The sequence below is a fragment of the Pituophis catenifer genome, unplaced genomic scaffold (assembly GCF_029215685.1).
Source record: "Pituophis catenifer annectens isolate HBS135680 unplaced genomic scaffold, rPitCat1.0.hap2 SCAF_4, whole genome shotgun sequence".
Taxonomy (NCBI): domain Eukaryota; kingdom Metazoa; phylum Chordata; class Lepidosauria; order Squamata; family Colubridae; genus Pituophis; species Pituophis catenifer.
The window spans coordinates 24,925,259-24,934,948 of NW_027256884.1; positions in this window are offsets into that span (position 1 = coordinate 24,925,259).

Genomic DNA, 9,690 nt, shown 5'->3' on the forward strand with positions numbered 1-9,690 from the left:
CCCGCCACAACCAGCTACCCAGCCAGCCACCGCGCAGCAGCAAACAGCAAAACCCCAGCAGGAGCACCGCACCGCGCGGAGCCTCGGCGGGCAGGCACCGCGCAAGCGCAAGGAGGAAACAAAGCAGGGCGGGGAGACACCCTTGCGCTGCGCAGGGCGGGGCGCGGGGGTTGGGAGGGGAGTCTCCTGCCCGATATGAGGGAGCTGGAGGCAAAGCGAAGGGATGGCGTGGGGGGTGGGGGGGACACGGGGAAGCCCTCCCGGGCTTCTCCTTTCCCGTCGCCGAGCCCGTGGCGGGAAATACTCTGAGGCGTTTCTTTCCAGGCAGAAAATAAATGGCGCGGGGGATGGAATTGTGGCTTGCTTGATTCGAAGCGCGTCAGCCGGGTATTTTCTTCCAGAGGAGACCTCTTTCTCTTTTTGTGCACTGTATATCCGAACTAGACTGTTGTTTCTCATTGTCATCTAATATACGCGGGGTATATGCATAATTGTATTTATTTATTCTGTCATGGTTAGGTAGTGGATATTGCAGGTGATGACCCTTTGAGAGCTGTGTGCAACAAAAACATTCAAAGTGACAAAGCTATTTTTATCCTATCCTGTCCTATCCTGTCCTATCCTATCCTATCCTATCCTATCCTATCCTATCCTATCCTATCCTATCCTAACCTTCTTAGGTCCTCGTATTTGGTTTCTCCATGAGCATAAGCACATACATGGAACCTATTTTGCAAACCACAACAGTGTTGTGATATTTCCTGACAGTGAAAACAATTAATCAGTGAACAGGTTGCCTCCAGAAGTTGTGGGTGCTTCAACATTGGAGTGTTTTTTTTAGGAAGAGATTAAATAGCCATTTGATCGAATGGTATAAGGTTCTCTTGCCTTGAACAAGAGATTGGACCAGTTGGTTCCAGTCCTGTCATTCTATGAACTCAACTGACTAACCTTGTCGAAGCAGGGAAACCTACATCCAAAAATGCTCAAGTTGCTATATCCCAAAACAGAAATGTCATTGTTGAACCAACAGAGAAAAAATATCAAACTCCAAGTAAACCTGTTTTTGATATGAGCCAAATATGAGCCAGCGGTGCGTGGCAGCAGCCCAAAAAAACCAATGCAATCCTAAATTGCATTAACAGAGGGATTGACTCAAGATCATGTGAGGTACTAGTACCGCTCTATAAAGCCTTAATAAACCCACATCTAGAATACTGCATCCAGTTTTGGTCACCACACTATAAAAAAGATGTTGAGATTCGAAAGTGCAGAGAAGAGCTACAAAGCTGATTAGGGGCTAAAACATCTGAAGAATGGTTACAAGAACTGGGCATGGCTAGTCCAGTGAAGAAAACGACGAGGGGTGACATGATCACAGTTTTCCAATATCTGAGGGGCTGTCACAGAGCAGATGGGACCAACCTATTTTCCAAAGGACCCAAAGGATAGACAAGGCACAATGGATGGAAACTGATCAAGAAGAAATTCAACCCAGAAATGAGAAATTTTCTGACAGCGAGAACAGTGGAATGGGTTGCCTTCAGAAGTTGTGGGTGCTTCATCACTGGAGGCTTTCAAGAAGAAACTAGAGGACCACTTGTCAGAAATGGTATAGAGTCTCCTGCATGAACAGGGGGTTGGACTAAATGATCTACAAGGTCCCTTCCAACTCTGTTATTGTTAAACTTGGCCTGCCACCAGCAGATTCTGTTTGAGTATGGGAGGACTGAAAATCAAGATCAAAACTTCATGTGTTGCAAACTAAGTAAATGTATGTATATATCACCCTTAATAGACTCAATAGTGGATGATGGGGCTCAAAGAAAGCAATATTTTATTCCCTAAATCAATTACTTCAATGTCATTACTATGCAATTGACTTGTATTTAGTGGAGAGGCTGCCTAGCAAGATGGGTCATAAGAGAATATTGCTGACATTCAAGCTGTCTATAATCCCAAGTATGCTTTTCCAAATAAAGCTCGTGCCGTCCACACTTCTAATATTTCCAAAGTGCATATTTTATGGGATGCAGATCTTCCTGCTCACTCAGCCATTACACCAAGATGCTACTTTAACTGAGAAATAAGGAGTGGGTGTTGCTGTCTCTGGCTGCAAAGTTAATAAATTAGTCTGTGCTTAGGAGAAACTTATTTAGACAATCAACTTCAGGAAGAGAGAGGAGGTCAGATTGCAACTGAACCACTGGAGGCAGAAATAATTGACACCTTTGGAACCTTGCCAGACTGCGAACAGAAGGACTTACTGAATATATTAGAGAACCTTACACAAACTTTAATAATAGTGCACAAGAATCCCTCCAGCAGAACCCAGGATGCAACATACATACACATGCATGCATTTGTTTGTTTGTTTGTTTGTTTGTTTTATATGCCACCCATCTTGCTGTTTGAGGCAGCTATGAGAGGCATACATATCTACAGGTTTATACCAAATATCCCTGGAACCAAAACCAACTGTTTTAGTAATGGGTTTCAATTTAGTTTGCTACCAGTTCGCTCGTGTGCGCACACAATGCTTCTGTGCAGAAGCATCTGGGTGGGTGGGCGGAGCCTCCTGCCACGGCTGCTACCGATTTGCCTGATTCGGGGTGAACCGGTAGCAACCCACCACTGAACTGTGTGTATGAAGATACTCAAGGAACTTTAGAGTCAATCAAACACGTGAAATGGTAAGACAATGATTCAAATACCCATAGGAATAAAGCTCCAGAAGCCAACAGTATGTGACACTCCAACACAATAATTTTGTAAGAGGAGTTAGACAAAGTAGCCTTCAGAACCAAATCCAAAATGAAATTGTTAGATGACAAAAATCTAACATGAAGATAACTACAATCAAATGTCCTGGAACATTGCTGGTTGCATGGACAAATGTATAAATGAGAATTTTTTTTGCACTTTCTACAGGGTTGCTACATGTTTTTTTCTCCAGAAAACTTGGTTGATAGGAAATAATGTTGGTAGAATACCAGCTACAGGTATTTCTTATAAATGGGTCAAGAGTGACTGAAAGGGGCTGAGCTAAAAGCTAAAAATGAGCATTATATCTTGATGTAAGAATATTTATTTATTTATTTATTCAGTTTATATACCGCCCTTCTCCCAAAGGGACTCAGGGCGGTGTACAGCCAACATAAAACCCACAAATATAAAATTTAAAAAACAGTTTAAAAATATTAAATAGTTTGGCCCATAATTGAAATAAACAACCCAATTAAATGTTTAAAAAAGAAAAAAGAATAGAAGAAAAATTCTGGGAAATTATGATATATAGTAGATGAAATTCAAATATTGAGGTTGAAATCTAAAGGGGAAAATGTTAATTTGTATAAATATTTATGTGCCACCCAGATAAGAGGTAAATTGGGATAACCAGGAAGAGTCCTTAGTTGTTCCTGGTTAGTAACTGTGAGAGTAACTCTAAACTGTAAACAGTAACCGTGAGAGGGACCTTTGAGTCCTGGTGTACAATCGCTTAAACATGAGCCAGCAGTGTGCGGCGGCAGCCAAAAAAGCCAATACAATCCTTGGTTGTATAAATAGAGGCATAAAATCAAAATCATATAAAGTATTAGTACCGTTTTATAAAGCCTTAGTAAGGCCACACCTGGAATACTGCATCCAGTTTTGGTCACCACATTACAAAAAAGATGTTGAGACTTTGGAAAAAGTGCAAAGAAGAACAACTATGTTGATTAAAGGCCTGGAGATTAAAATATATGAAGAACGGTTGCAGGATTTGGGGTTGGGTTGACTAGTCTAGAGAAAAGAAGGACTTGGAGGGGACGGGACATGATAGCAGTATTCCAATATTTGAGAGGCTGCCACAAAGAGGAGGGGGTCAATTTATTTTCCAAAGCACCAAAGGCAGGACAAGAAATGATGGAAACTAATCAAGGAGAGAAGCAACCTGGAATTGAGGAGAAACTTCCTAATGGTGAGAACGATTAATCAGTGGAACAGCTTGCCTTCAGATGTTGTGGGTGCTTCATCACTGGATGTTTTTAAGAAGAGACTGGACAGTCTCTTGTCTGAAATGGTATAGGGCCATGATGGCGAACCTATGGCACGCATGCCACAGGTGACACACAGAGCCATATCTGTGGGCACGCGAACATTGCCCTAGCTCAGCTCCAGCCCGCATGCGTGCGCTGGCCAGTTGACTTTTGGGCCTTTCGGGCCCACTGGAAGTCGGGAAACGGGGTGTTTTTGGCCTCCAGAGGCCCTCCTGGGGAGTGGGGAAGGCTGTTTTTGCCCTCCCCAGGCTCCTAGAAAGCCTCTCGAGCCTGGGGAGGGCAAAAAAAATGGGCCTACTGGGCCCACCGTGCCATTGCATGCCAAAAGCAGGGTCGCACAGGGGGCTCGCGCGTGCATGCACAGGGAGCAGGGCGCATTGAATTATGGGTGTGGGCATGTGCGTGCTCGACCCCCTCCCTCTGCTTCCCCCGCTTTTGGCACGCGATGGCAAAAAGGTTAGCCATCACTGGTATAGGGTCTCCTGCTTGAGCAGGGGGCTGGATTAGAAAACCTCCAAGGTCCCTTCCAGCTCTATTCTGATACGCTACATCAACCCGTAGGTATAGATATGCTAGAATAGAGCAAAGCCAGAACTGAAAAGTGTGCACTAAAAGTGCAACTCTCCCTCTCTTAGGTGCATTCCCCTGCTGGGTGCCATTGTCTAATCAAATTCAAAGATATTGTTTTTGGAACAGTTGCTTCACATGTGGGTTGGAATGCAGTTGTGGTCCGTTCTCAGCTGCACTATTAACCTCTTCCAGGATTGTGACCAATCCCAAAATTACCATTTGTTCAATGTTCAATGGTTTTCACCATGAATGGTCTTCTAGTACAAGCTGCTACTCAAGCAGGAGACTATATACAATTTGAGACAAGTGGCTGTCCAGTCTCTTCTTAAAAGCCTCCAGTGATGGAGAAACCACAACTTCTGAAGGCAAGCTGTTCCACTGGTTAATTGTTCTCACTGTTAGGAAATTTCTCCTTCATTCTAGGTTGCTTCTTTCCTTGATTAGTTTCCATCTATTGTTTCTTTTTCTAGTGCTCTGCAAAATAGATTGACCCCCTCTTCTTTGTGGCAGCCCTTCAAATATTGGAACACAGTTATCATATCACACCTAGGTCTTCTTTTCACTAAACTAGTCATACTCAATTCCTGTACCTGTTCTTCATATATTCAACATGTTTTATATAATATAGTGACCAAAACTGGATGTCATATTCTAAGTGTAATCTTACTAAGGCTTTATAAAGTGGAACTAATCTGTCATGTGATCTTGATTCTATCCCTCTATTAATGCAACCTAGGACTGCATTGGCTTTTTGGGCTGCTGCCACATACTGTACTTCTGGTTTATATTTAAGTGATTGTCCACCAGGACTCCGCAATCCCTCTCACAGTTATTGCTATTGAGCCAGGTTTCACCTAATCTGTACTTGTACATTTGTTTTTTCTTGCCTAACTGTAAAATCTTACTTTTTTCTACATTGAATTTCATTTTGTTAGATAGGGCCCAATGTTGAAATCCATCAAGATCCATCTGGATCTTGAGCCTATCTTCTGCAGTGTTGGCTATTCCTGCCAGTTTAGTGCAGTGGTGGGATTCAAATTTTTTTATTACCGGTTCTGTGGGCGTGGCTTGGTGGGCATGGCAGGGGAAGGATACTGTAAAATCTCCATTCCCACCCCACTCCAGGGAAAGGTTACTGCAAAATCCCCATTTCCTCCCGATCAGCTGGGACTCGGGAGGCAGAGAATAGATGGCGGTGGTGTTACTTACTGATTCTCTGAACTATTCAAAATTTCCACTACTACTTCTGCAGAACTGGTCAGAACCTGCTGAATGCCACCTCTGGTTTAGTGTCACCTGCAAATTTGATGTGTTCCTCTTCTATTCCCTCATTTAAATAATTTGAACACCACACTATAAAAAAAAAGATGTTGAGACTCTAGAAAGAGTGCAGAGAAGAGCAACCAAGATGATTAGGGGACTGGAGGCTAAAACATATGATGTGGTTGCAGGAACTGGGCATGGCTAGTCTAGTGAAGAGAAGGACCAGGGGAGACATCATAGCAGTGTTCCAATATTTGAGGGGCTGCCACAGAGAGGAGGGGGTCAAGCTATTTTCCAAAGCGCCTGAAGGCCAGACAAGGAATAATGGATGGAAACTGAACAAGGAGAGATAAATAAGGAGAAATTTTCTGACAGTAGAGCAATCAACCAATGGAACAGCTTGCCTTCAGAAGTTGTGGGAGCTTCATCACTGGAAGCTTTCTTTTTTTTTTTTTAATTTTTTTATTATTAAAATATAAACACAGATATAAAGACAATACAATACAATACAAAGACAACCAAAAAACCCACCACCTACAAACCCACCTAACATTCTACATATACATTTTTGTCATCAACAGAATATATGTCGTTGAGCTTATATATTTTAATAAAGAGTAATTATTAAATGTCTAATTCCAATGTTATAACTTTACACTACAAATTTACATTTCTTATGAGTTCATCTTCTTATGCAAGTCTTTACCCTAATTTCTGTTCTCTACATTTTTGCTGATTTTCCTTTCCTGGAAGCTTTCAAGAAGAGACTGGAGTGCCATCTATTAGAAATGGTGTAGGGTCTCCTGCTTGGGCAGGAGGTTGGATTAGATGACCTACAAGGTCCCTTCCCTTCCAACTCTGTTAATCTGTTAATTTATGAAGACATTGAAGAGTACTGGGCATAAAATGGAACCTGGGGCATCCCACTGCTTACTTCCCTCCATGTAGATGTAGTTCCATTAAGGATTATATGTTGAATGCAGTTTGTCAGCCAGTTACAAATCCATCTGATGGTGATGCTATCTATGCCTTACTGAAATCCAAATAGTAGTAATGTCTACAGCATTTTGCTGGTACACTAATTTAGTCACATAGTCAAAGAATGAAATAAGATTTGTTTTGCATGATCAGTTTTCACCAAACTCATATTGGCTTCTGCTTATAACTTTATTTGCTTCTAGGTGTTCACAGATCTGTTGCTTGATTATCTTTTCCAGGTTCTTCCCAAGTGTTGATGTCAGGCTCATTGGTCTGTAGTTTCCTGGATCTGTTTCCCCTCCCTTTTTTTTTTTTTTAATATGGGAACTACATCAGTTCTTTTCTGGCCTTCCGGTAGTTCTCAAGGATCTTTGAAATATATGTTCAGTGGTTCCAAGATCACATCTACCAGTTCCTTCAGTACTCTGGAATGTTATCCGTCAGGTCCTGCTGATTTGAAGTCATCTAGAGCGGATGGGTGTTCTCTTATCATTTTCTTGCTTATATTAATTTGTACTCCTAGTCTGTCTTTTATGTTTTTGGTAGTTTGGACTGTATTATCTTTTATTGTGAAGACAGATTAAGCAGCTCTGCTTTTTCTCTACTGCTTATTTAAAGAGATAGCTTGTATTCTATTGTTTGGGTTTGCATTACATTGAATTTCAATATGACATGGTCACTCTCCCTCAAAGTTCCAGCAACTTCAACCCACTCTGTCACTTCTTCTCTGTTAGTAAGAATTAAGTCCAGTATAACTGTCCCTTTATTTCCCTCCTCCACCTTCTAGATAACAAAGTTGTCAGCTAGGTTGGCAGTAACCTGTTCAATCACTCACCTGATGCAGAGTTTGTCTCCCAGTTGATGTCAGGGTAGTTAAATACCCCATTACTACTGTGGTGAGTTTCCTACATACATTTGTTAACTGGTTAGCAAAAAGTTCATCTATTTCCTCTGCTTGGTTGGGTGGCCTGTATTATACATCTATGGCAATGTCGTTCTTTTTTCTTTTTATATTAAGCCATTTGCATTCTAGGAGGGTTTCATTCTTGGTTTTGTGCATTTCTATAGCTATATAATGAAACTCTGACATATAATGCAATTCCAACTCTGCTTTTGTTAAGTCTCTTTCTTTTGAACAGTTTGTATCCTTCCATCAGTACATTCCACTCATGAGTTTCATCCCACCAAGTTTTGGTAATGGCAGTTATATCATACTTTCCAGTGGTGGGTTCCTCCCAGTTGGGTCTGGTTCGGCCGAGCCGATAGCGGTGACAATATGATGTCACCGAACCAGTTCTCCCCTCCCACCCCCCCCACGTTATTCTTACCTTTTATTTGGTCCCACCCCCAATCTATTGCTGCCTCCTGAGTCCCAGCTGATGACTAGAGGGAAAAAAACTGTTTAAACTCTTGCCGAGGGGCTTCAAAGGGTTGTCCTACAGCTGATCAGTGTTAAAAGCAAACAAATGAGTTGGGTCGTAAGTGCGAGGACCTTCCAGAAATGACTCTGACCAGCTAGCCATGCCCACCTAGTCACATGACCTCCAAGCCACACCCACAAAATAAGCCACACCCACAGAACCAGTAGTAAAAAAATTTAGAACCCACCCCTGATACATTCCCTCTAGAATTCCCTCCAATGCAAAAGACCAAAAGTACAATAATTAACCTGTTTTTACACACTATATAAAATTTTCAGGCACAATCTAATATCTGTAGGAAATTGGAGTTCCCCTCCGAACCAGGGGTGGGTTCTACTTACCTTTACTACCGGTTCGCAACGGATCGCGCACGTGTGCGCCTTGCTTCTGCGCATGCGCAAATCACTGATGATGACATCCAGGATGGTGGGCGGGGCCTCCCGCTGGTTTTACTACTGGTTCTTGCGAACTGGTCTGAACCGGGGGCAACCCACCACTGCTCCGAACCCCTAGATATTTCTGACTGGACAAGTCAGTGTAACTTAGACAGCCAACCTAGGATGTCTCCTCAAACCCTGAATATTTTGTCCAGACTGCTGATCTTTAAAAGCAATCACTTTTTCAGGTTGCTGCTGTATCTTTTTCTGAGTAGTTTCTAATTGCTCCCAGACTTTATGGAGTGCAGTAAGAAAGATCGATTCCACCCACTGACTACTGCCCCTTCTTCTGTCCCATTCCCAATAATTGCATTCATTTAACCATGGGAGTTGAATCTCCAAAATGTGCAAAAAAAAAAAAAAAGATTAGTGAAGGTTAATAATGTAATATATGAATATCAAGTAGCATAGCATAAGAAAAAAACAAAGTGGTTAATATTAGCTTTGATTTTAAAATAAATACCAATTCTTAACAGATAACTAGAGAATTTGGTTAATTTTATTTTATTCCTTATATTAGAGATCCCTCTGGTGGCTAAAAGAGAAAAAAAACCTACTAAAACATCATTGGAAACACAAATGTATGCTCCAATTATTTAGCAGATTGAAGAATTAATATAGATTAACAAGGGATGACCACAATGAACCATGGCTTCAATTTATTGATATTGTATATGCATGTCTGTGAATAGGCATTCTCAGTGCTGTGTATACTTATTTTCCATCATTTTTTTTTTTTTTAAAAATCAGTTAATTAAAAATGTTTTTTAAAAGAAAAAAAATACACTTTCATCCAGGTTTAAATGTTGGGCTTTTAAAAGTATTTTATTTTTTATTTTGTAACAGAAAATATGAAAATAAACCAAGTAAGTAAAAAATTTCCAAACCCTTTCCAAAATTTTAAACAAATTTTTTTTTGTATTTACAATATTAAATATTTTTCCAAAAATGCCAATAGCTCTCAAGACCAAATCAAATCAA